The 27,518-nt window shown below is 39.3% G+C and overlaps 1 long non-coding RNA gene across 1 annotated transcript in view; it reads right to left on the reverse strand.

The window, feature by feature from the left end:
- The window catches only part of LOC135578558 (uncharacterized), a 37,216-nt gene extending 10,200 nt beyond the window's left edge, over positions 1-27,016 (reverse strand). Inside the window, exons 1-2 of the long non-coding RNA XR_010470335.1 lie at positions 26,976-27,016; positions 20,549-20,624 (exon numbers count right to left, since the gene is read on the reverse strand). This is a non-coding gene — a long non-coding RNA (uncharacterized LOC135578558). The remainder of the gene's footprint in view (positions 1-20,548; positions 20,625-26,975) is intronic.
- Positions 27,017-27,518: the final 502 nt, after the last annotated feature.

Here is a 27,518-nt window from a genome sequence, read left to right on the forward strand (position 1 = left end):
GAAGGGAGGTACTAATTTTTATTCTCATATGTGTTGTTATAGGTGCTCTATGACTGCTTCTATTCCATATAAATTAAGTAAGTTTACACCCAAAATTTACTTTCTGTGAAGTCTGACAGATTGTCAATATATGGAGCTTGTTTAGTCAGTTTTGAGCCACTCCAATGATTCTTGCTTAGGTAAGTTCTAGCAGTCCTTGTCTTACTCTAATGAATTTTTCATGTCACATTTCAAACTTCATTATATATATTCTGATCTTGCTATTTGACCTCCCAAATGCATTAGTGATAATACGAGTTGCATCAAGTTCTCAGCACTGCAAAAACAGAGAGGATCAATTTCTGTGAGACTTGTTAATGCAATAGCATAAGTACCATCAATGTTCTGTTAAGTGCAGTCACTAATAACCTTTTTAAACATTTATTCTTTCTCCCTGTGCTGGTGCTTTATATGTTCATAGCATCAAGATTCTTCTACTACCCATTTTCTGTGCTGCTGCTGTTGGTGTTTTTGTGCCAGTGCATGCATAAATCAGTTCTCAAGTGAATTATGCCCACCCCTTATTCACAACTTTATTCCTTCTTGTCTTAACTAATGCTATTAAGTCCCCTCCCACTACATTGCATAAAGTCTGCCTTTTGAATTTCAGTCACAGAGGAATGCTGTCACCTAACTGTTCTCTCACTCCGCAGAAATTGTCCCCATCCAGCCTCGATCACTGTACATTCCATCTTTTTCTTCCATTTTTAGTATTTTCCTTGTAGTTCTGAAATCTCTATGAAAAATTATCTCATCCTCACTTTACTTCTGAAATGTCATCCAACTAAACCCCCAGGGCACTCCTCAGCTGAGCTGAAAGTGTTAAGAACCAGGAAGAGGAATGTTGACTTAAGATGTCAGTGAGGGTTCCCTTCCTAGTTCCTGTTTAATTTGGAATGGAATGGCAGATATGAGTGGTGGCTGGCTGGGATTTGTGAATTTAACTGTTTGGAATAAAACTTACTTGGCAAGCTATTTTTCCCTAAGATACTTACTTCAAACATCTTGGAGGATAACCTATCTTATCTTTGGTGTTCATGGTACTCAGTCTTGCTGATTTCTAAATCCCATCAGTATTGAAGTGAACTGCACAAGTGCCGTATAATGTTTAAACAGAAACAACAACAAAATCTTCATCATGCTGTTGAGTAGTATCATCTGTCCTGGTAATGACTGCAAAGTACATCTGCTTTAGAGAGGTTCAATACCTTTGGTATTAACAGCTGTCTTATTGGACTGTCCCTCATCAGTAGGTTGTTTGCTAAGTTGGCATCAGTTTTGTTATAGATGAAATTATAAAGAAGATGCAGCTTAAAAGCATACAATAAATTCCAATTAGATAGATCTTCCGAGTGCTGTCCTAGTCTTTCTTATGTCAATTGAGAGAATGTTTATGTACACTCCTCTTTTAAAAAGATGCCACCATGACTTTTTTGTTTAAAGTCTTTCTTTTGAGAAGCTACAACACCATTTTATTAATATATGAATGGGAAAACTTTATCATATATGGAAGTATATTTATGCCACTAGGACTTAAGACTTCTGCTATCTGGAAGATCATGATGACCATTCATAGATATTGTGTCCCAAACTCACATCAGCTCAGTGCACCATCTAAACAACGTGTTGCTCCATATGTGAACAGGTCCTGAAAAACATTAGGGTCTATGGATTCAATGGAAACATTTTACTTGATTTGATTGTGCTCTAATTTGGTTCTTAAAGTACTGGCAGGGGTGCCTATTTTGGCTTTAGGTTTTCTTTCTTGTTTCCTTGGCATAAATTTCTATTTAGAATTCTGTACATCACTCCTGGTTTTGTATTTTGTATGTAGTCAAGGGGCAAATGATTATTGCTTACAACTAATATTGTAAATCCTTAGATCTCTGAATCATTTTTGCTTGGGCGTCTGTTTACTGTGCATGGAGACTTAAAAACAGAATTATACCCACAACCTGTTAGTGTCCAACAATATTCTTAGTCATGGCTAATGCTCATAGTAGTGTGTTGAGAGCAGAATGCCTCAAGGCCAGGCATTTACCTCTCCCAGCATCTGCTGTCCAAGCTGTCACCAAGCTGATGAAGATGTGTCAGCCTTTGTTCCCGGGAACACACTGATCCTTGATCTTTCTGAGTTGCCATCTTCTGACCCTCCACTCTCTCACTAGTTTCTATATCCTTTCATGTGGGCATTTCAGTTCTGAATCCTTGAGTTACTAACTTGTTATTAATTCAGCACACTTACTCCTGTACTCTGTGTTCCTTTCTTCTTTCTCATCTTGCCTCATGTAGTGCCCTCTGGGCTCTCTCACAAACTAGTGGGGTTAGTCATAGCTCAACATTTTTTTTTTTTATTTTTTGAGTAAGGCAGGATCAAAGTCACAAGTTTGGGTGTTACATAATGTGTGTTGGGACATAAGCTACAACATGAGATGACAAATAATTGCATTGTCATTTCCAGTGAAGAAGGTAGCAAAACATTAAAGAGGAGTAGAAATGAGGGTCAGGAGGTATTTCAGCTTGAATGCATAGATATTCAGCAGAAGCTAGTGTCCTTTGTGGAAATGCATACTTTGTTCTGAAACTCTAAATTAATTTATCTGAATTTTGTAGCAAAGCTCCTTTTCTAAGGAGCAAATAATTTCTTTTTCACTGTCATAGTCTGCGTCTTTGAACAGCCTTATTTACCCGGCATCACTGCAGTACTACATGTTCTCTGTGCTTGGTAGAAATGCTAAAAATGGGAAATGTCAAAATCATTGAAAACTATGTTCGAATTTCCAATTATTGAAAGAATTTTCTTTAATGAGGCCTGTTGGACAAGTACTAAGTGTTATTCCTACTGTGTTGTTTCTGATGTATAGTGATAATGTAGAACCATTGTACATTGATTTCTTGTACAAGTTTGATGCAACCTTACTCATGTTAGGACAATCTTCTTTTATGCACTGAAAGAGGTGAAAAAATTGAATCAGCAGTGTAACAAACATACAGATGAACTTCAGAGGCACTTCTAAAAAAAGTGACTTTTAAAGAGTTAAAGAAACTGAAGTCAGCTTTAAAAGTAATATTCTGTGTATCAAAACAATAAACTTGACACTTTCTCCCTAACTGCATGCAATATTCACAAATTCAGATGCTTTTTTGTTGTTTTGAGTATGGTAAAAATACATGATAATTAAAGTGAACAGATGACTCAGTAAGCTCTTAAACTTAAAAAACTGGAAAAGAAAAAGCCAAAAGAGTAACATATATATATATATATATATATATTTTTTTTTTTCTAGACAACTTGTCACTGAAACATTTCTGCAAAACACTGGATAATACACAACAGAAAGTACATTTGTGTAGGAATTTGTAACGGTGTTCCATAAAACACTTGGACTAGCAAGCATACTACATGCCGTTCTGCCTAAGCTAATATACCTCAAATAGTGTTCAGAGATACTCTGTGTCATTATAGATACAAATATTGTAATATACATATAACCAGCTGTAATTGATGAACATGTAGTATGTCAAAATCCACATCTTGACATCTTGATTTGTATTAAGTTACATATATAATATGGTCTTCTTTTTACTATTATGGAGGCAGATGGCAAACCTACAAGTAATTCCAAAGATAACTATAGTCTTTTCAATAGACAATTGCAGTGCTCAATAGTGCAGAATTTACTACAGGTTTCTAAAACTAACCAATATGAAAATGGCTGAGTGGACTGCCAAGTTCCTGAAGCCTGTCAAAAATATTTTAGATTAATTCACACCTTGTTGAATACTGACAGTGTTTGGAATTATATGTTGAATGACCTCTGCATGCATTAAATGACTCATCCTCACAACACTATAAGAAAATTCTTCAAATGACCCCACAAGTGCCAGAATACAAATAAGAAAAGGGTTCTCATACCAAACCATTGTGGGACTGAAATTTGTGATTTAACTTCCTCCTATTCTTTCAAGCAGCCCCCATAACCTCACTAGGATGATAAAGTGCCATTTAAGTGTAGAAAACTTGTTTGAATATTTTGTCTTTTAAACTACATGCAAGTTCCTTTCCAGGAGACTCAGTATGGTCAAAGAGCATTCACACTTTTATCTACATCAGGGATGTCAAACTATTTTTCACCAGTGGGCCACATCAGAGGTTACATTTATACAGTCCTAAAATTACATCTGGCCCTTTGAAGGCAGTCACGAGGCTGATATGGCCCCCGGTGAAAATGAGTTTGACACCCCGATCTACATCAACTGCCCTTGTGTAATTCCAGGCTCTTGGATGCCCTGTGAAGTGCTTTTGTTCTTAGAGAAGAATTTCTGAAGGAGATGCTCAACCAAATTTGGAATGTTCCTATTTTGCACTACTTGGAAAGAAAAGTTGTGGAAAGTAAATGTTCATAATTTCAGTTCCTCTAATAAATGGTGCTCAAATAATAACACAGCAAAAGATGGTGAATCATTTACCTAGTATGGCTCTTCGCATTTATTTTTTGCAATACATCATTTGACTGGTTCTTTATATCTGTAGTTCTTGGATGTTCTATTTATTGATCATTCATCTGAACTCAAGGGCTTTAATAAGGAATTAAATTTCTGTAAATATTTCAGGGAATGCAACTCTCTCTCTGCCATTACAAACAAGACCAAAGTGGGATATTTGATGCACAACTTTGTTGAGGAAAAGGAATTAAAGTTAAAATTCCTTGAACCTTCTCTGCAACTACAGGTTGTGTTGTTTGGTTTTTTTTTTGTTTTGTTTTGTTTTGTTTTTTTTTTTTCCATCAACAGAGAGACAGCTCATTGACAGAAATTAGGCAACTTGAAAAATAGCATGTTTTCTAGTTCAAGGAAATTTCTGGGCTTCTCTTTCAGAAGTACATTCTTCAAAACAGTGAAAACACACACACACACACACACATTAAATTACCTCTTCCAAAAATGCTCTTTATGTGTAAAGTATGGTTCCAGTGCAATTTTCACTCAGTCTTATGTAATATGTGGAGGAAGCAAGAATGAGAGAATGACCTTATGCAAATGAAGGAATATGAAGGACACGTTTGTAAGTTATTTTAGTGAACTGAAAAGTGATTGGCAATGTTACAATATAAAATGGTCTGCTGAAACTGAAAAGAGAGTGGAAAGCTCTTTTTTTGGTTTTATTTTGTAATGAACTTCTCTCTTCCACATGAAATCAACAATATATTTCTGTATTACAGAAAGGCATCCGTGAGAGTTTGTTCCTCTTCACTTTAAATACTCCTTATATCAAGGAATTGCCAGAGGCTTTCAAAAGCAGACTAGCAGTCATGCCTATGTGATTCCTCTATCTAGTAGCTTGGCCTTCTGGAGCTCTGACAGGGATTCATTTCTGTTTTGTTTTTAATTCAAAACACTGACATTTATGAAGGAATGGGTTAAACTTTCATCTTCAGAAACAAAAGAGTAACTAATAAATCTTGAAAAGAAATTGTTTAGTGCTAACATGTAAAGACATGATTTTTATAGCTTTGGGACTAAAAGTTTTAGCAGAAAGAGGAATGAAGAAGGACACCATATAACTGTGAAGAAATAAAACACATATACTGCACCAACACACTTTAAGGGAGGGCAAACAAGGGACCTTATTGGAACATCTGCAACAGATTTAAAATTGTGCTTAAATAAATTTTTACTAATCTCCCTGAATGCAGTTGGTAAATCTTTGCTGCTAAGATTCAAACTGAAAATGATACTATTTGTTACTTGTTTTCTCTATAATGTTTTACTACCTGAGACTCAATAAACCACTTGATGAGAAGTTGTTTCATCTCTCTAGACCACAGGTGTCAAACACACGGCTCACAGGCTGGATCTGGCTTGCCACCATGTTTTATCCAGCCCAGTACTTTGTTTCCACCCGGCAGCAGTGCCAAGGTCCTTGCCCTGTTGCTGGTCACGTGTGCAGCATGTGTGACACATTGTGCTGCAGGAGCAGAAGGGTGTTTGAATGAGTTTGACACCACCGGTCTAGACAAAGAGTTATATTTAGCTTCAACTATTAAATTCAGGGTGAGTTGTATCTGTGCCAGTTTTGCTGGGATCAAGTTAATGTTTTTCATAGTAGTTAGAATCTTCTTTTTAGTAGCTAGCACAGTCTGTTGTTTTGGATTTATTATGAGAATAATGTGATAACACACTGAACATCCCATGCCTTTGCCTGGGAAAAAAGTTAGTTTTCAATTCCTAGTAGCCAGGCCGTGTTTTGGAGTTGGAATGAAAAGAATGTGAGAACTCACTGATGTTTTGGCTGTTGTGAAAGAGACCAAAGACTTTCTTGACTTTCCAGCTGTAGGTGCACGTAGAAGCTTGGGGTGAACATAACAGGACAGCGCCTTCACTGACATCCAGGCCGGCCAAGGAGATATTCACTACCATTAGCATCTTGCTCCGTATATATCTGGAACTACTTTTTCGAGCTCTGCCTTTTTGCCTTTCTTTTCTTCTGGGGTCTGCTGGTCTGTTCATCTTCTTACCAGTGTGGGTTGTGGCTGCCTCCTGTGTGTTTCTGGCTTTTGTGGTTTCACCTGACTCCTTTCTGTTTATTCTAAAGAGGAATGAAAAAACATGAGATTTGCCTTTACGAGGTGTTTAAAGAGCATGCCAGGAGCACTCCTGACTGGGACCTAAGCAGACAATGTGTCTAGTACTTCCAGCAGTCTCAGGAACATGAGATGAGCTATACTCCTGAATTCAGCAGGGTCTGTGTTCTGCTGCATTGCTGCAAACCTGGTAAGATTCACTCATGCTGCTCTTCAGCTCAGAGAGTTTACAGTTTCTGTGTCTGTTCCAGACACTAAAGTTGATGGAAAGACTTCTGGCTTCAGTCCTGAACTTGGAAGTCCATGTCATTAAGGATTCAAAGGAGCTATTTTTGCTATGTATATCCACATTCTCAACTTGTTCAATGGTTCTTTTTGCTTGTGTAATTAATTATGGTAGATGTAATCAAATATGTAGGCTGCATAAGAGAAATCCCAAAAGGTGTGTTCCAAATCTATGTTTGGTAAAAGTGATTGATGATTCATTCTGTGGGACACACCAGCAACATTTATCCTATATCTGATTGTTAAAAAAGATGAATTAATTGCTTTCATTTTTATACAGCACTATTCAAAGGAATATGTAATCCACTGACAAACCCATATAATGAGGTTTTTAAAAAATCTTTGCCTAATTAACTGTGTTTCAGAGAACAATAGTTAAAATGTATTGCAAAAGATAGAAAGCTTTATTATGTTACAGAACAAAATAGTGCTTCAAAGCATTTTATACTCGTGACAGTTTGTTTCAGTATTCATAGCTAGTTACTTGCAGCAACAGCATCTCACTTTGTGAAATTGTCTTATCTATTGTTTCCATTCCAAATTACAAGCCATCAAAACCCAGCTGTCCTTTGAGCAAAGTCATAACCAGGTTGTCCTTCTGTTATGCAACATGTCTAGTCCTTTTGTCAAAGATGAACATTGCAGAAGAGACATTATGTGTTTTTATTAATTTCAGGTCAGGGCGTGTGTGTTTGTTTTTTTCTACTATCAATTTGAATAGGATGTTTTTGACTAAAATACTAATTTCCTCTTAGCCCACAGGGGATGTTTTTGTCTTAAAAGATGGAATTCATAGATTTCTTATTTTAAAGAAAAGGACTTGCTCTGAAAATGTATGATATCACTTTCTCTGAAAGGTGGATTAAGAGTAATCCCAAGATCTGTGCAGAACAGAGACAATGGATTTTTTTCCTGATTCATTAGTTTTATTTCAGTTTTGGCTTCATAATTTTAGAACATATGTGAACAGAAAAAAATAAGTTGTATATTCCTCAGGCATAAAATGACATTTAGCACTTGATATAGGAAGGTTGCATTTAAAAAACATATCAGTTATTTTATGTTCTACTTCCAGATCAGTGGTGATAGCTGATGTGAAAAATTGCAGCTGATTACACTAGTTAAATCTGATGTAATCCTGTGCTGTTGGAAATACAGTAACATTCAAGCTGGAGTTTTGTAAAATCATATGTAACAATGCCCAATAGGCAGTTCTGTCTGTATATATTCATTTATCTCCTATATGGAATATCAGGTCTGCACTTATTCTCAAACCTACACTCCTAGTTCCCTTGCTGCTGTGAATGACTATTTTAGCATTCTACATGGGGAAATTGTATTAATTTACTTCTGGCATCCAGACTCTAAAATATTTTAGCAGTTTGTAGGAATGTGATGGCATTTTAAATTTTGCATCAAAGAACTTTCTCTAGTTTCATGAAGATTTAGGAACACAAGAAATACCCTACTGAATGAGAGCAGGGGTCCATCTAGTCCAGCAGTCTGTGTCAGAACTCTCTCAGTCTCAAACACCAGTTGTGAATTTTTTATTCTGGGTGTAGATGACTTCTCCCAAGATGCACATTCTTACGTTTATCTGCACTGAAGTGATCATTGTATGGTTTCTTGCCCTTTATTCACTGCTGAACTCAGCAGGGAAAAGCTCTGCTGTTTCAATGGAGTTTCAGTTCCATTTTTAAAATTTAGTATGTCAGTGAGTATGGTTAGCTGGGAAAAACACTGGGAAAACATTTTCACCTGAAAGGATGAAACCTGTTTTATTCCCTTGTTTATTTGTACATATTTCTGTGGCAGTGTTAAAGCAGCTAGGCCAACATATGCAACAGATAGACATAGGCAGCACAGCATGGTGCACTAGTGCCATATTTAAGTGTGTTCCCTCAGTTGTGTGCTTCTGAAATCCACAGTATAAATGTATATTGATGGAAAAATATAACAAGTGCATAGCTTACTGATACCACAAACGGCCAGGTGTTTTTTTTTGGCAGCCTGCACATGCTCCAGCAGTTAACTTCATACACACAGAATTTTAATTGAGTAACCTGCATTTTCTTCAAGCAGGCTAGCATTCTGCTTTCCTGCTTCATTGTGAAATATTCCTGGGAATGAAAATGTCTTCTAAATGGAAGAGGATGTAAATATGTTCATGTTAAAATGAACAGAAAGGTTCAAAGAATTTTGCACATGGGAGAATGCAATGTATCATTGCACAGTGTTAATATATACACTTGCGCAAAATTGTGTCCAAGGCTGAAAATCTCCACAGGTTTGTCTATGACAAGAAACCACATCAAGTAATATTGATTACAAGGCTTGTTCAACTACTAGGCAGAGAATGAATAAGACCTGAAAGGTTACACTCAAATCAATTGCAGCAATCAGCTGTGAATTTTAACTTGACTGTACCTGTCCAAAATATTTATTTAGGTACAAGTGTGTATATGGGTGTAAATAAGCTTTAAGAAAGTTTAATTTTATTTTCATTAGTTGTGACACACAAAGTGTTTTCACTGTGGGAAGCAGCATATTGTTTCATTTCAATTTTCACCAGCATTCCTTCTTCCCATTTCAGACTTGTTTACTGACTGAATCTTACCTGTCAACAGACAGCCTAGCACATCTCATTGTGTGTTTCAAAGTCACAATCACCTGAAATAACCAGGAAGTAAGCAGACAGAATTAAGGTGGTAAATGTTCGTAAGTAAGAAAGAGCTAAAAAATGATTATGTAAGAATAAAACGTTGCTTTGAACAGAATACTTACAATTTGCTCTTTCCATGTGTCAATTTGGAGTTGTTTCTTTGATAATTTTACCATCAAGGATAAAGAGGGTCACTGAGTCTACAAGATAGGCTTACTCAAAGACATGTAAGGAATCAAATCAGAATAAGATACTCTATCCTTTATTTAATACTTGAGTGAATTCTAAAATACAAGATATGCAATGAACAATAGTTATTAAATTACAGATAATTCTGAAATGATGCATAATTCATCAAGAGTATTATGTCCACTAGTATTTGTAAAATATGGGTATACATTAGTGCTACAGAAAGTGAGCCTATCTCCTTCTTGTCTTTCTTGTCTTAGATGAAAAACATTTCAATTATGTAGCCAGATCCAGAAAACTTTTGGAAAAAAAACAGTGGGAAAAGAACAAGGACAGCTTTTAAGGAGCAGCTTACCATGGAGGAGCAGGAGAACCAGTGAAGGTCGTTCCCAGATTTCTGTGAATAATTCCTGACTGGGCCTTGACAGCTACACTTTTGTTTCTATTTAGTGTGCATATAATGATTTTAAGAAATTATTTCCACGCGATTAAGAAACAGTAGTTTTTATTGTATTTTTTCCCTGTTTCCCCATTCTGTATGCATTCATCTTGTAAGTTAGAGTAAGTATGCAGCTGTTTCATAGCATGAATTAATTGAGATAAGGTACATTTGAGATTGTTACATTATTCTGTGACTTTTTTTGTATCGTTTTGTGAATATCCAGCATATGAAGAAAAGGGGCAATCATCTTTTGCTGCAACATTTTTCATTAAGATCATCCTTTCCTTTAACTCAGTAACTTCATTCTATTTATTTGGCACAGGGTTTTTACACCTGCACCAAATACAGTAAGCAGCTCTGCTTTCTTCAAGAGGGCTGCTCAGGAATGAGTTCAAGGAGCTGAAGCATTTATTTTACATCCCCATAGCAGAGAATTTAAAACAAACTGTTTGGTACTTCCAGGTACAAAGGACTGAATGCTGCAGTGTGATGTAAATAGAGGTGTCCTCTCTGTGCCAGGGACCTTCTGCTCTGAGATTAATACCACACAGACCCAAAGCCATAGTAAACAAAGGATTCTGGACAGTCAGATACAAAGCTTAAATTAGCTTTCTTTGGGGCCAGTGGTACTCTCTGCCCAGTCTACTCACTCAGCTTCATTGAGGAGGATGGGATGGGAAATGTAGGTGAATGTAGTTATTGGCAACACAGCAAGATCTGCTGGCCCCAAATTAGCATGTGTGAGAAACTGAGTCTTCACGTCAGGTACATGTGCCTGTTCTGTCTCTCATAAATACTTATTCTTGTTCGAGATTCAAATGCAGTAAACATACCATTTCAAAAGTCAACCTCTGTATCAGTTAACAGACTTAAGTGATTCAACTGTGACTTTTTTTTTTTTCTTTTTTGAATGCTCATATCTTGTTCTGCTGGTTGTAGTGGAGTAGGAGAGCAGGGAGTGGACAGGAGTATTTTAAAATTACTACTGACAACATGACTAAGACATGATCCAGCTGGGAGAATGACTCAGAAAGCATCACCCTCATTTCCTTATGCTGAAAGTACATTTATCATAGGACAAACCCCTACTAAGTAGTTATTACGTAAGTTTCGGGCTTTAGATAGAATAGATTATTTTGAAAAGGCAAGCTGAACCTGTTTCCCTTGCCTGGGAGAGCAAGGAATCCAGACCCCATATTCACCTCCTCAAAGATGCCCATATACAAGCAAACCTCTCTTCTTTCCAAACAGGATAGTGCTGGAGGCTGTTGTTATTCTTTCAGGGATTGCTACATCCTTTGTTTCCTATACAAGATTTTGTGGGTCTGGACTTATATAACTATGGAGAATGCAGTGGTCCCATGCATAAGCAGCAGTATCTCGTTGTGTTTTAGAAGATAACAGGGTGTCTGAGCATCCCACAACAGGCAAAAACAATGTTAAAACCCTCTATTATGGCAGAGACTGTAGTTATATTAACTCAAAAGTTCAGGGAGGTTTGCAGACTACAAAGATATCTTTCATTCTTAATTCTGTAGTTGTCGCAAAGAAATGCTATAGGCAAAGCCTTCCTTCTGCTTATGTTTCTACACCCTTGATTTTCCCAGTCCAAATACTGAAGTGCATGTAGAAGAGAGGTGAACAGATAGAAGAAAGACAGTTTTGCTAGCTCAGTGCACAGAATAAGAAGTATCTGTATTGTTTAAAGTACTCAGGTCATTCAAGAAATAACTGCTCTAGGCACCATGAAAAAGTTGAATAAATGGTGGTCTTCACTTCACAAAGCTGAATAAGTCAAAACAGGCAGGAGTAGCAAAAGATAAGAGGTAAGTGAAAATTGAATCATATGCTTAAGAAATTTGTCTAGGCAGGAGCTTTAGGTAGATTTTTTGTCTCAAAAGCCCTAGTCTTGCTCTTGTAGTGCAAGAAAATTAAGGTCCTGGTCTTGCTGTTTAATGCAATATGTGGCCCTGGATTCAATTGACATACAATCTGTAGGCAAACCTAGCAGTCATTTAAAATGCTGACATATTCACTTTATGAAGATTTGCTACTTTATGTTGGTATTTATTTATTCTGAAAGTTGAGACTTGCATTATATTATGCTCTCTTGTGTATCCTTAAGTCAATGACAACATGTTAGTTATGATTTTAAGTAAAGAGAAAGCACTAATCTCCAGAGAAAGAAAAAGGCATTTTTACATTTCAAGAGGAAAAAGAATGAAGTCATGGAAGACTCATTTGATATTGTTTTTTATGTCATGTACAACAAGAAGAGAAAATACCAAAGCATTGAATTACTATCAGGAAACCCTGTATTCTTCTATCATCAAATTATTTCTCTTTCGTTTCATCTATCACAATATGAACTTTCTAAAAACAGCAGGTGGTCTTTAAAATTAATATTTAAAATGAATTAATTTGTGACCTTTAGGCAAGAAGGAAATAATTTATTTTGTTAACTTTTGATAATGTCTGATTTAGTCTGATTTGCTGATAAAAATAAAATGTAATGCATAGACATTAAAAAAAAATATATATGATACAACAGTGGGAACATTCACAACCTTAACAATGCCATCTTCATAATACTGTTACTTGTAATGTTTGAGTTATGTTTTGATTTGCATTAGAAATTCCATAGTCTTCATTACTTTTGTGATTTAAATCAGGAAGCTAAATAGTGGAAGGAAACTGGAAACCATGTAAGAAACCATATGTTTCAGGGCCTTGTAGAATTGGATTATTTGTTAGAGTTCTCTAGGGTAATCAATAACACCTTATCACCACTTACCCTTTTCTTGCATGCCTTGGGTTTTCCTGATATAAACCACAATATTCACACAATAAGAAAGGGACTAAGAGAAAGACAGAAAGAAAACTTGATCTTTTAAAATACCACCCAGTTTAGTATCTATGCTCTAGTAGAGATCTATAAGAATTATTTTTTATTATATTTTTTTAACGAGTGCTAATTTTTGGCAGACCTTAACCTTAATGCACTTTGTATAATGAAATTTTCATGCCTTTTCCTTCTAATAGAACAACTTGAAATCATGACATTTTCCCTTTTTTTTGTTTTTTGTTTGCCTTTTAACATTGACTGCTGTAAATAGAAGTTTATTAAAGATGCCAGCTTGCACTTTTTTAATCAGCTATTTACAATCATAATGAGAGCTGCAAATGAGCATGACCCAAAGGAATTATGGCAGAATATCATGCACTAAGTGTTCTCTCTCACTAATTTCCCTGGAAGCTTTAACATATTCTAAGCAATTCAGGTACAAGAAAACTGCACTGCACTGTCTTAACAAAAAGGAGTGGAGCATCTGTGAAATGTCCAGTTTCATTGACCTGCATCTACAGAAGGGCTGATTTTGATTTAACAGCTTTGCTTTTGTAGTAGGGGGTAAGGAGGGGTGATGTTGAAGTGAAGCTGCTTTACCTTTAACTGATACATATTTGTCTGTCTGAAAAGAATATGAGTTTAGATAAAAGAATGAGATTTTTTCAAGCAGGTGATTGCTCAGTAAATGGTAAAACTGTGTAGAAGATTTGTACAAAAGGACCAAATCAGGGTTGTGAGAAAAGACAAACTTTACTAACTGAAGTAAAAAATAAAGGTTCTGACAATTTTATGAAAAGCTAATTTTTTTCATGGTAACTTCTAGAGAAGAATAACCTTTCTCTCTTCCAGATTATGTGATGACTACATTAAGTTATGAAGTGGACTTGAAAAATGTGTTCAGAAGTCCTCCCAGGCAAGACTGTGACAACAGTCCAGTCTAATGCACAGAAAACTTGCAAATCAATACTGCTTACATTTTTTTGAAAGTCTGGCTACTCTTACGGTTGAGAACTTAATGCCATTTATTTGCTTACATCATCCAAGCTGTTTATAAACACAAACCTGGTATAAGACAGACAAGGAGTGGACCATCTGGGTAAGCTGCATCACACAGAAAAGAACAAATAACTCTATCCTTAATCAGGGAACAAGAAATAAAACATTTTTGAAACACCTCACAGAAGCACAGAATGGTTGGGGTTGGAAGGGACCTCTGGAGATCATCTAGTCCAATCCACCTGCTAAAGCAGGTTCACGTAGAGCAGATTGCACAGGAATGCATCCTGGAGAGTTTTGAATGTCTCCGGAGAAGGAAACTCCACAGACTCTCTGGGCAGCCTGTTCCAGTGCTCTGGCACCCTCAAAGTAAAGACGTTTCTCTTCATATTGAGATGTAAACTCCTATGCTTCAGTCTGTGCCCATTGCCCCTCATCCTATCATTGAGCACCACTGAGAAGAGTCTGGTCCCATCTTCTTGACACTCCCCCTTGAGATATTTATAAACATTAATAAAGTACCCTCTCAGCCTTCTCTTCTCCAGGATGAACAGATCCAGCTTTCTCAGTCTTTCCTCATAAGAAAGATGCTTCAGGACCCTAATCTTTGTAGCCCATCGCTGGACTCTCTCCAGTAATTCCTTGTCCAAAGAATTTGACTAATTTCCAAGACAGTAATTCTAAGACAGTAATGACTGAAGTTGTAAGAGAAGAGATCACAAAAAAACCCCACAACAAAACCCATCAGCTTTGAGATGGTCATAACCATCTCTAAATAGCAACAACAGCATGAAGACAGGTCAGATGACCATGCAATTTTCATAAATGTCATGCCCATCTTGTGACTAGGAAAAGATTTGTTTATAAAAATGCAAATTGATTTTCACAGAAAATGTTGCCAATTTTCTTTTTTTTTTTTTCTTTTCAAAATGAAGGCATCTAAAGACTTATTTTCTCTTAAAGAGAAATAGAGGAGAAAGAGGAAGGTAACTAATATTTCCTTATTTTTCCTCAAAATTCATTCAACTTGTAATTTTGCAGACAAACAGAAAGCACAAGCCACTGGAATTCATTTTCAGTGGGACATCAGGAAACACTTTTTTACTGTGAAAGTGTCTGAGCACTGGCACAGGTTTCTCAGAGATGCGATGGGGTCTCCATTCTCGAAGATATTAAAAACCTTGACTGAACACGGTCCTGTTCCACTGGCTCTAAGTAGCCATGCTTGATCAGAGGGCTTGAACAATATGACCTCCAGAGATCCCTTGCCCCCTCAACTGTGCTGTGATTCTGCAGTTCTTGAAAGAAAAAGAAATTCACATTTCCTGAGATTCTCTTTTCTACAAGTTACTATTTAGAAAATTAGTAGTCTCACTAAATCTGGTTTAGTTTTTATAGAGTCATGGGTTTTTTAATGCTAGGGAATGTATCAGATCTTGTTCAAAGAAGTCAAATCTGTTTTGAGCATTTGAAGGAGAAGAAAAAAGGGAGAAAGATTTATGCTTAGTAAAACCATGTGGAGTCCTAGACCATTGAGTTCTAGAATTCTTCTAGGAGAAACAGTGTGTTTCAGTTCAGTTGTTTTTAAACTGAGCACTCCTGGTACCTCTATTTCACAGTAATCAAATGCTATATCTTAAAAAAAAAAAAAAAAAAGAAATATTAAATCTTATGGGTGTTCATTCTACAGGCTCTTTATTTTCTAAATTCCTAGGAAACCAAATGAGAAACAATGTATATGTCACGGAACCCTTAATGTGCTTTTACCAGAGATTCTTTGTCTAATTCCCAATGTAAGTTTAACTACCCATGAAAATTGCTGCCTGAGGTACTTGTTGAACAGAAAACAAAGGATGCACACATTCAAACAAGGTAAAAGAACATGTTTTCCTTGGGAATCTCTCAAAACTTTTAGTTTTCTACTTGGATTAATTTTTCTCTTTCCACAGTGCAATCTGTGCCATTGTCTCAATAATTTTGCATGCTGCCTACAGGTTTAGGAAGGTTAAATCAAGAATTAGCAAATAACGAGTAAAGAGTTCTTTGACAAAAACGTTCATGAATTTTTAGACTTTCCTGAGGTATGACTGCATAGGAAATAATGTTTCTTTTGATTTCAAGCTGCTAGCCTATGCCCTTTCATGCCTAGCTATTATTAAGCAGAGCAAGGTATTTTTCATCAGTGATAAACTGAAACCTTGTCCTTCTAGATGACATCTGAAGATAAAGATTAAACTGTAGTGAAGATGAATTACCTACTCAATTTCCACTTTAATTACATTTTGTATTTATAATATTCTGCATTATTCAGGAAAATAGCACAGAATGCAGTAATCAAGTAATACACTTTTTGTTTCACTAATTCCAAGCAGTGTCCTTGAATAATATTTTTACTTTAAGTGTGACTTACGTGGTTTGTGTTTAGCATGTCAATGTCATGCTATTTTTGAATTCTAGACATCTCAAGTATGGTGGGTTTGCTTGTAGTACTTGGATCTTATCATTTATATTCAGCTAATCTGAAGCTGTACTGAACACTGAGATAGCTGAGGTGACATTATCCCACAATAGCTTGTTTTTTTTTAAAAAATTATTTATGTACAAAAATTACTCTGAAAAAAGTATCCCAAAGAGGATTCTATGAAACATGATCAAACATGAAGCAGGAAAATTCCTAAATGATGGATGCATATTCCTTGAAGTTACTAAAATGCATCAGAAAGGTTAAGTTGGCTGATTTCTGCAAAATAGACAGAGTTTTCTCATGCGTATCAGCTGAAGTGCTCATAAACTCTGGACTCATGACAGGATTCATGCCAGGCTGAAGATACCAAGGATGCTGGATTACCTCGTGAGTTAGAGGAGTGCTTCCAATTCAAAGCCCAAATTATTTCCAAAGAGCCTGTATGTCTTGATGGATCCTTCTGTTACTCTCCTTGTGCTAAAAATAACTTTTGGGAATAACTACCAAATCCTTTGGGAATATTATGGTGCTATGCTATTGTTTGGCTGAGTGCTGTCTATGTGCACTCATTTAGAGAAAGGTGCAGCATTAAAAAACAAACAAACATGGAAACTGTTTCTTTAGTTGATATGCATGGTATGCTAACATATATTATTCAGCATGTTTCTGACTTGGTGAATACTTGTCATCTGCAATAGATCTGCAATTCCAACATGTTGTCCAAATTTGGCATGCATAAACAGGTTAGTGTTTTCAAAGCCATTCACTGTGTGCTGCTGACGATTCCCCATAAAATTTAACAGTAGAGGTACTCCAAAGCTGATTATTAAATTCTCAGATACTCTTCTTGTGTCTGGGAAAACCTTGATGTTGATGCTTTTGTCTGAGTGTTTTGATATCTTTATGACAGTGATGCTATGACTCAGTGGTAGATAATTTCTCATATCATTCTGTCAGGACATGTTTTTATCAATAACATTTTACAGCTAAAATGTTGAGCTTTCCCAGTTTCAGCATTTGGACAGTAGGTCCCAGATGCTTGTTACTCCTTGTCAGCTAACATCCCAAATTGGCTCTGTGACTTAAGTTCTTTCTGCACAGTTGTATGTGTCGTTTTACATGACAGTAGTTATATTCTATGATTTTGTAACCTCTTAACCTTCCTTACTTATAAACATGATGTTTTGAGCTTCTTCAGTGTCTCAGCGAAATAAAGGCTGTTTTGTTTGTGGATTTTTTTGTTGTTGTTATTTTGGTGTTGTTTTGTTTTGTTTTGTTTTCCTCCAGAGTGGGAGCAATTCTTGCAGCTGTTTACTGATCCTCTCTGTTCTTAAGACCTCCCTGACCCAGCTGGTGTAGCTGGATGCAGTGTGTGGGGAACCAGCTCATTCCTGTGAAGCACGGGGGCAGCACCCTGTCCCGAGCAGCTCATGGAGAGGCTGTGGCCCCTGCTGCAGTGAGTGAGGAATGAGAACCCACAGCAATGCTGTTGGGATGTCTCTGGCAAGCACAGAGAAGCTTCCTAAGCCCTTTAGTCATTGTTTCTGGAAGGCTAACACAATGTCCCTGAAGAGCAAGCTCAAATTTAGGCTGGTGAAATTCATGGCACGTTAAAAAGTACGAACGATACATAGCTTCAATTCCTTTTTCTCCCTAGAGCTGCAGTGCTGACAGATGCTGTGTGGATACACATACAAGATTTTTTTTCTCAGTATACTTAAATTAGGCAAAGATTAGAAAACAACAAAAAGACTGCTTAAAAGCAGAGCTTGATAAAAAGAAGCACGAAGGCTTTTTATGAATAATACATTAACTTACAACTATTAGGCAAACAGATGAGAATTACAGGCTAGCCCCACTCACAGCAAGCTATGAGTGTGACCTCTGAAATTACTGTCCTCAAAATCCTGGCATGGCTGTCACCCAGTCCTGAAGATGCCTCAGTTCTTAGCCTAAAAATACTACATGCAGCTCAGGACTGTGAATGCCATCCCTGGGAACTACACATTTCATTGTAAAGGTATAAACAATTGATATTGCAAAGCTCAACACTGTTTCTCAATTCTCTGTTTCTTTTTGTCAGGATATTAAAGCCAAGCAAATAACATTGTTACCAGAGTAATTCCAGTGAAGTTGGTGGAACTTGGCCGATTTACAGAAGGTGAGGGTTTGTTTCAGTATGTCAAACAGGCAACCATGTTGGAGTGACCAAAGCTGGAACTAGAGAGTTTCTTGGAAGAGCACCAATGGGTTGTTTTACAGCAAGAATGGAAAATATGCAAGTACAGGGCCTCAGACTCTACAACATGGAGAGATTACTTCTTACATCTACGTAATGATCTTAATACCTAAGTGAGGTTCTCAGATACACAGCAAATAAAACTTTTGTCTCCGTATTCAGGCTACAAGCTTCATTATAGCTTGGTGTTTGGTGTGGGGTCTTTTTGGTTTGTTTTGTTTTGGTTGGTTGTGTTGTTGGCTTGTTTGTTCGTTTTGTTTCTTGGTTGTTTGGTTTTAGTTTTTTGTTGTTGTTGTTTTGTTTTGTTTTTAGCAAACAAGGGAACTGAATTAATATAAAGGAGTAACTTTCACACCTTGAACTCCCATGTTAATAACTCCACCTGCAGCTGCTTCCTGGAAGCCTGAATATTGTAGGGTTTTAAGATTATGTTTTTGTTAAGCTCCCTGAAATCTGACTGTAGAAGGAAGAACTGGTCCCAGTGAAAAGAGATGCACAAGTTTTGTAGCAAGGGCTCACATCCTTGAACATGTATGTGTTAACACTGCTAGCAATTTTCTGCATGAATTCCTCTGTCTGCACAATGATGATACATAATATTAGTCTTTCCTCTGGAAGGTTCTTATAAGTTAGCATCATTTACACTGAAGGAAAATCCTCCCCTTTGACTCCTTCTCTGTACTTTAATTAAATGCAGAAATAGCCTTAAAGACTTGACAGAGTTGTCAGAGAGAATGGAGATTGTTGTAGAACTCTGTAGAAGCTATATTTCTTCAAGGCTTTTTCCATATATTATTTCTGATGATCCACTGCATTGTATTACGAGCCTCAAAATCTGAAATGAAATATGCAGCAGCAAGATCCAGCCTTCCTAATTAAATCACTTGTATTTGTTCATCTTTTATCTAACATGTATGCTCTCCTTCAGGGACTTACATAATTATGGTTACATTCAGGTAGCCCAAATTCCATATGCATCCCCAGGACTAGTGTTCTTGATTGGCTTGAAGGCTTTTTCTTTATGCACCCACCTAATGGGTAGTATTAGACACAGGAACACAAGCAGAATGTGGGCTCCCTTCATGAGAGCTTTTCTGTGCCTGGAGTTTTGGAGCATGCTATTCTACAAGCTTTGACAAATCCATGTAGAATTTGAATATATCTGCAGTGGTACTAGTGGTACTAATCTGTTATGGTAGGAAAAATGAATACCTGCTCCGGACCCTGGACCCATCCATTTTAAATAAAGCAAAACCTCAGCAAGACTATACAATCTGATTTAGTATATTACAGGAGCTTAAGGTCTTGCAAGTATGTAGTAACAAGAAGTCAGCTCTTAGATCTCCGTGGAAATTCTCCCTATTGTAGTTTTTAACTTGGTCTGAACAACTCTGTAGCACTAAGTTAATTTCCAAGACTTTTCACCCCTAAATAAAAAATACACTTATTTGGTTTAGCTTGCTTTTGTTCTGAAGATAGTATGTATTACCAAAGAAGATATTAGGAATAAGTTTTGTGCTTCCTGAAGATCATGAAACTGTTAAGATAGTGGTGCTCATAGATATACTGTAAATTTTCCTGCTGGAGGTTTGCATAAGTGTAAGTAGAAGATCTTTATGGGAACAATAATAATAAATCCAGGACAGATGTTGATTAGTCAGGTTTATTGTATGCACTAATAAAACAGAACCATGAGATAACTTCGATACATTTGTAGAATATATTTTGTCTCTGTTTTAGATTCCTGAAAAAATGCATTGCGTTTCTTATTTTGCATATGTGTGCATGAGGAAAACAAACCTGACTGGGAAACAGACATCTGTGCTGCAGTTAGTGGTGTGGGCTACAGCTTATAACTCCAGCTGCCAAGATGCACCTAGAATGAAAATAACATTTCATTAGTGCTCCAGTTCTATCCAAAGAATACTTTTGCGTGTTTGCAGGTATAGCTTCAATTACTGCCAGTATGCAAAGGCATAACTAATAGAAGCTTGTGATTCAGTGACTCTTGTGATGCTAAGCCAATATGTTTTTGATGGAAACTGGAACATGTGTTGTTCATTTCAGTTGTTATTGGGTGCAGAATCTGGTGAATGTAAAATATTAATGATTTCCACCTTTCTCTTTTGTTCACTCCCAGCAAATTTTTGAATGCGCTGTTTTATTTACTCTGCGTTTTACTATATTTTTGCCTTTGCCAGAGGCAGTATGAAATTGAGTAAATTGAGTTTTTTAAGGGGCTGACAGGTTCTCCTTCAGTGCATGTATGTCTACTGCTTGAAAGTTACTTCAAGTTTGCATGACCTCTCCACATTGCAAGTATTGGTATTTTTATCTGACTGCATATCAAAATTGAGATGGAGTTGCTTGCACTATAGTATTCCTTATGAGATCCTGAATCTGTTTACCAGTCTCTGTGTGTATGTATTTGTGCATGCATGTGCAGGAATGATGGGGGCAGCTTACCTTGCTTCTCAGAGCTTACCCTGTGAATGTTTTGAATTTCTTTTACAGAAATCTTAGAGAACATAAAATTTTGACAAATTTTTCATTAACCACAGCAAAAGTAAGAAGGAATTGGTTCTGTAATACTATAGTAGACAGAACAGAGAGAAAGTAAATTACTTCTATTAAGGGACTGAACACAGTATTTCTGAAATTGTATCCAAAAGCATCCAGCTCATATCTGCTAAGCACTCTGAACATGCTCAGTGTGAACTATAGGAACAATCTGGCCTGGCATCACTTTATTCATATGCTAAAAAGCAATTTGGAACTTAAAAAAAAATTTCCCTTGAAGTAACTAAAGATACCTCTCAGTCTCAAATTCTTAACAGGTATTTAAGATGGTAAAAATCTTCTCATTAATAACCATATTTCCTTTATAAAGGAAATATTACTTTCTTGCTGGTTTTTCCCTGGGCCAACTTTAAGCCCACATGATGTGTTATAAGGACTGCAATCACACAAATGTTAAATAACAAAAAATAGTCAAAATATTTTCGTGTTAAAATTGAGAGTGTATATTTGGCATGAAGGTTTTTATCTTCCTGAGTTTAGCAGAAAAACTACTGTCTATTTCGTGAGGAAGAGAATCAGGACCTATATTATTTTGCTAACAAACTTTCTAGCTGTGCAGCCCTATTTAACTGTCTGTCATAAACATGGATTGGAAAGAAGATGGGGATGGGGATGTCCATTTCTCCTTGTAGTATATCAACCAACAAGAATACAAAAGTAGCACCTTCCTTTGGTTTACTTATATGTTCAAAGCTATTCAACTGAGAAACTAGGCCAGCTGGAAGTTCCTTACTCAGCCTTGTGATGGTGGGTGGAGTGGGGAAAGAAAACAACTCACCTGTGCTAATCAGCATGGGAAATCTATCACCAAAAAGCTATCTAACTGCAGAAAAAACTTTTCAACAAAACAAGTGACACTTAACATTCCTCCTACTTACGTAAAAACCTTCTGTATTGGAGCCTTTTTGGGAAAAGTAGGCAGCTGCATCACGATAGTACCTAGAACAGTTTCTTGTCAGCCAGGGTATGTTAGGAAAGTGGAATGTGATATCCAAGATGACAAGAAACATTCATCCTCTTGGAGATATAACAGAGCAGTGAGAGAAGATGTTGCTATGATTTAGAGGAACATACTACCAGGAAGGGTAACTTTCCTTCATCTTTCTCACGTAGCACTGTCCCGTCTCCAACACGTTTTCTCATTTCTTTTCCTTTGCTTTTACTGCACCACCCTCTGCAGAAATACAGCTTTAAAGACAGAATGATGCTGAGGAGCAGCCAGCTGGCATCTGACTTTGAAGCAATGCTTATTGATAGCATGATCAGAGGAAAAAAAAGCAAAGCTGTAGCAGAGGGTCTGTCATCTAGTGGATGCCCAACTGTACTCTCTTCTTGTTCTGTAACATTATTTGTGCAGTTCTGTCCAGCACTACTCCTTGAACAGTTAGAACTCATCACAGTATCACAGTATATTTGGGATTGGAAGGGACCTCAAAAGATCATCTAGTCCAATCCCCCTGCTGGAGCAGGAACGCCTAGGTGAGGTCACACAGGAACATGTCCAGGTGGGTTTTTAATGTCTCCAGAGAAGGAGACTCCACAACCTCCCTGGGCAGCCTGTTCCAGTGCTCTGTCACCCTCACTGAGAAGAAGTTTTTTCTCAAATTTAAGAGGAACCTCTTGTGTTCCAGCTTGATCCCATTACCCCTTGTCCTATCATTGTTTGCCACCGAGAAGAGCCTGGCTCCATCCTCATGGCACTCACCATTTATATATTTATAAACATTAATGAGGTCCCCCCTTAGTCTCCTCTTCTCCAAACTAAAGAGACCCAGCTCCCTCAGCCTTTCTTCATAAGGGAGGTGCTCCACTCCCTTAATCATCTTTGTTGCCCTACGCTGGACCCTCTCCAGCAGTTTCCTGGCCTTCTGGAACTGAGGGGCCGAGAACTGGACACAATATTCCAGATGTGGTCTCACCAGGGCAGAGTAGAGGGGAAGGAGGACCTCTCTCGATCTACTAGCCACCTTCTAATCTACTCTCGATCTACTAGCCATCTTCTAATACACCCCAGGATGCCATTGGCCTTCCTGGCCACAAGGGCACAGTGCTGGCTCATGGTCATCCTGTTGTCCACCAGGACCCCCAGGTCCCTTTCCTCTACACTGCTCTCTAATATGTAATTTCCCAACCTATACTGGAACCTGGGGTTGTTCCTGCCCAGATGCAGGACTCTACACTTGTCCTTGTTAAATTTCATTAGGTTATTCCCCGCCCAACTCTCCAGCCTGTCCAGGTCCCACTGGATGGCAGCACAGCCTTCTGGCGTGTCAGCCACCCCTCCCAGCTTAGTGTCATCAGCAAACTTGCTGATAGTACACTCTATTCCCTCGTCTAAATCGTTAATGAATATATTGAATAATATTGGCCCCAGTACTGACCCCTGAGGCACTCCACTAGATACTGGCGTCCAACTTGACTCCACACCATTGACTACCACTCTCTGGCTTCTCTCCTTAAGCCAGTTTGCAACCCACCTCACTACTCTATTGTCCAGACCACACCTCCTCAACTTAGCTCTGAGGATGCTGTGGGAGACTGTGTCAAAGGCTTTACTGAAGTCAAGGTAGACCACATCCACTGCTCTGCCATCATCCATCCACCTTGTTACATTCTCATAAAAGGCTATGAGGTTGGTCAAGCATGACTTACCCTTGGTAAAGCCATGCTGACTGCCCCTAATAACCCTCTTATCCTTGATATGCCTTGAGATGGCACCAAGGATAAGCCGTTCCATTACTTTCCCAGGGACAGAGGTAAGGCTGACCGGTCTATAACTACCCGGGTCCTCCTTCTTGCCCTTTTTGAAGACTGGAGTGACATTTGCTTTCCTCCAATCCTCGGGCACCTCCCCCATTTCCCAAGACTTGGCAAAGATGATGGAGAGCGGTCCAGCAATGACTTCAGCCAGCTCCCTCAGCACCCACGGATGCATCCCATCTGGACCCATGGATTTATGGATATCCAGACTATTTAATTGCTCCCTAACCCAGTCCTCATCAACTAAAGCAAACTCCTCCATTGACCTGGCTTCATCCGGGGTCTCAGGGGTACAGGGCTCCCCAGGACAGCCTCCGGCAGAGTAGACAGAGACAAAGAAGGCATTCAGTAATTCTGCCTTCTCTGTATCTTCTGCCACCAGGGCACCCATCCCATTCATCAGTGGGCCTACATTGCCTCTGATATTAGTTTCATCTGCTATGTATTTGAAAAAGTTCTTTTTGCTGTCCTTGACCCCTCTCGCCAGCTGTAATTCTAAGGAGGCCTTGGCTATCCTAGCTGCCTTCCTACATCCTCTAACAGCAGCCTTATATTCTTCCCAAGCGGCCAGCCCGTGCTTCCCTGACCTGTAAACTCTCCTTTTCTGCTTGAGCATACCCAACACATCCCTATTCAACCACGCAGGCCTCCTGGCTCCCTTCCTTGACTTCCTTCGTGTGGGGATGCTCTGATCCTGAGCGTGGAAGAAGCAATCTCTGAATGCAATCCAGCTATCTTGGGCCCCTTTTCCTTCAAGCAGTCTTGCCCATGGGATTTCCCCCAGCAATTGCTTGAAAAGGCCAAAGTTAGCCCTGATAAAGCCCAGGGTTGCAATTCTACTTGCTATTCTGTTCTTGCCACCCAAGATGCTGAACTCCACCATCTCGTGGTCACTGCAACCCAGGCAGCCCTCAACCTTTACTACTTCAACCAGACCCTCCTTGTTAGTGAGGATGAGATCCAGCAGTGCACCTCTCCTAGTCGGCTCCTCCACCATCTGCATGAGGAAGTTATCATCAATGCACTGGAGGAACCTCCTGGACTGTGGCTGGCTGGCTGAATGGTCCTTCCAGCAAACATCAGGGAAGTTAAAATCCCCCACAACAACCAGGGCCTGTGACTGTGAGGCCACTCTCAGCTGCCCATAGAAGGCCTCATCAACTTCCTCAGCCTGATCTGGTGGCCTGTAATAGACGCCCACAACAGTGTCACCCCTGCCAGCCTGCCCCTTGATCCTGACACATACACTCTCAACTCGCTCGTCATCCACTCCTGGGCAGAATTTAGTACATTGTAGTTGCTCTCTCACATAGAGAGCAACTCCACCACCATGCCTGGCTGGCCTGTCTTTCCTGAAAAGGGCATAGCCATCCATGACCACATTCCAGTCATGTGAACTGTCCCACCATGTTTCCATAATTGCCACCAGATCATAATCTCCCGACCGAACACAGGATTCTAACTCCTCCTGCTTATTCCCCATGCTGCACACATTGGTGTACAGGCATTTCAGGGAGCGAGCAGAGCACACCAATTTCTCCCTAGGGGCATAGGAGGCCACCCGGTCCTCACCAGTTTTAGAATGCTGCCCCACTGGGACAAGCCCAGCTACAACCCCATTCCCCTTCGAGCCTAGTTTAAAGCTCTCCAAATGAGCCCAGCTAATTCCTGCCCCAGCACCCTTTTGCCCCTGCGAGATAAACCTTTCCCACTTGACACTGTCCGGACTGGTGACTTATAAAACCAACCATTATCAAAAAATCCAAAGCCCTGCCTGTAGCACCAGTCTTGGAGCCAACCATTAAGAGACTGAATTTTCCTATTCCATCCCACATCATCCCTTGAAGATGGAAGGAGTGAAAAGAAGATCACTTGAGCCCCTGAGTCTTCCACCATCCTTCCCAAGACCTTGAAATCGTTCTTCATTCCCCTCAGACTACGGGAAGCAGCTTCCTCCCTATCTGTCTGGAAGACCAGCAGCGGGTAGTAGTCTGTCGGGTGCACCAGTCTGGGGAGCTCTCTAGCGATATCCTTGATCAGGGCTCCAGGTAGACTACAAACTTCCCTAAGATGAGGGTCAACCCTGCATATTGGGCCCTCGGTTCCTTTCAGAAGGGAATTTCCTATTACAATCACCCTTCTTTCTTTCTTTCTTATCAGAGGCACTCTTAAGTTGTGAAGTCAACCGCCTCTTCCTATGTGATCTTGTAGGCAGGCTTGGCACCACCTCCTCACCCACCTCTTCTTCAAGATCCAGGGCCTCAAACCTATTACGGAGGGGCACCTGGGGAGACAAAGCAGGCAGGGAGGGGGGCTGCCCGTGACGCCGAACCAGAATACACTTCCAACCCTCGTCATCTTTTAGGTCCCCTACCTCTGCCCGACAGCAACAAGGGTGGGGCCGTTTCAGGACTTCCGCCTCTGTCCGAGAGGGCAGGAGGTCCATCTCCTTTTGGGGGATACCTCCCTGGGGCCTTTCCGACTGGCACGTCAGGGTGTTACTCCACCAGTCGATCTCCCTTTTGCACTCCCTGATGGTCCTCAACATCTCAACCTCCTCCTTAAGTTTCACAACCATGTCGAGCAGATCTTGCACCTGCTCACACCTCACACAGATGGAGTGCTGGCCTCCCTCCCCCGGCAACAGCAGGCTCTGGCACTCCCTGCAGCCAGAGACCTGAACAGCCACCGTTTGGGACAGAACCTCCTCAGTCTGCGTAGCCACAGTCTGTTTGAGACAAGCTCTCCTCCTGGAGGCGACCATGGTCGTCAGCAGTCTGGGATGCTGGCAATAAGTTAGAGGGGCTGACAAGCGACAAGTGCTCTCTGCACCCTGCTACACAAGCTACCACACCTGCTGCTGCAGCACAGTGTGGGTGGGACTCACCCGCTACACAAGCTGGTTGCTTCTCCCTGCACCTGGTGGGCAGCGACTAATGGCTGCCCTCCCAAAGGCTTTTTCAAGGCAAGGGGAGGGGGTGTGGTCACCGTCACCGTGGGAACGCCCCCTGCCCAGTCAGCCGCTCTCTCGCAATGGCTGCCGGGGCTGCAGGGATCGGGACTGGATGGGACTCACGCTGTCCCTGTACGTTTCCCTCTGAGCTTCCTAATCTCAGCTGAACCTCGTGGTCGGCTGAACCCCGCCGGCTCCGGCTCTCGCTGGGCTGGCTCCGATCAGCTGACTGACTGATCAATACTACCCGTGAGCAATTAACATGTATATTTGGAAAGAAGCTCTACAAAGAAAAGATTATTTGTATTTTATCCATTTTGTGCATGGCTGACCCTCTCTGTAACTAGTAACGCTTACAAGAAAGCAGTGTCTTCAATTATTCTTGGTTGGGCTTAATCCTCTTTTTTGTTGGGTTTCCTATGCCAAGCAGACAGACTGTAAGTAACTACAAATTATAAAGAATATAACCAAGAACAC

Source organism: Columba livia, chromosome 2 (assembly GCF_036013475.1).
Source record: "Columba livia isolate bColLiv1 breed racing homer chromosome 2, bColLiv1.pat.W.v2, whole genome shotgun sequence".
Lineage (NCBI taxonomy): Eukaryota > Metazoa > Chordata > Aves > Columbiformes > Columbidae > Columba > Columba livia.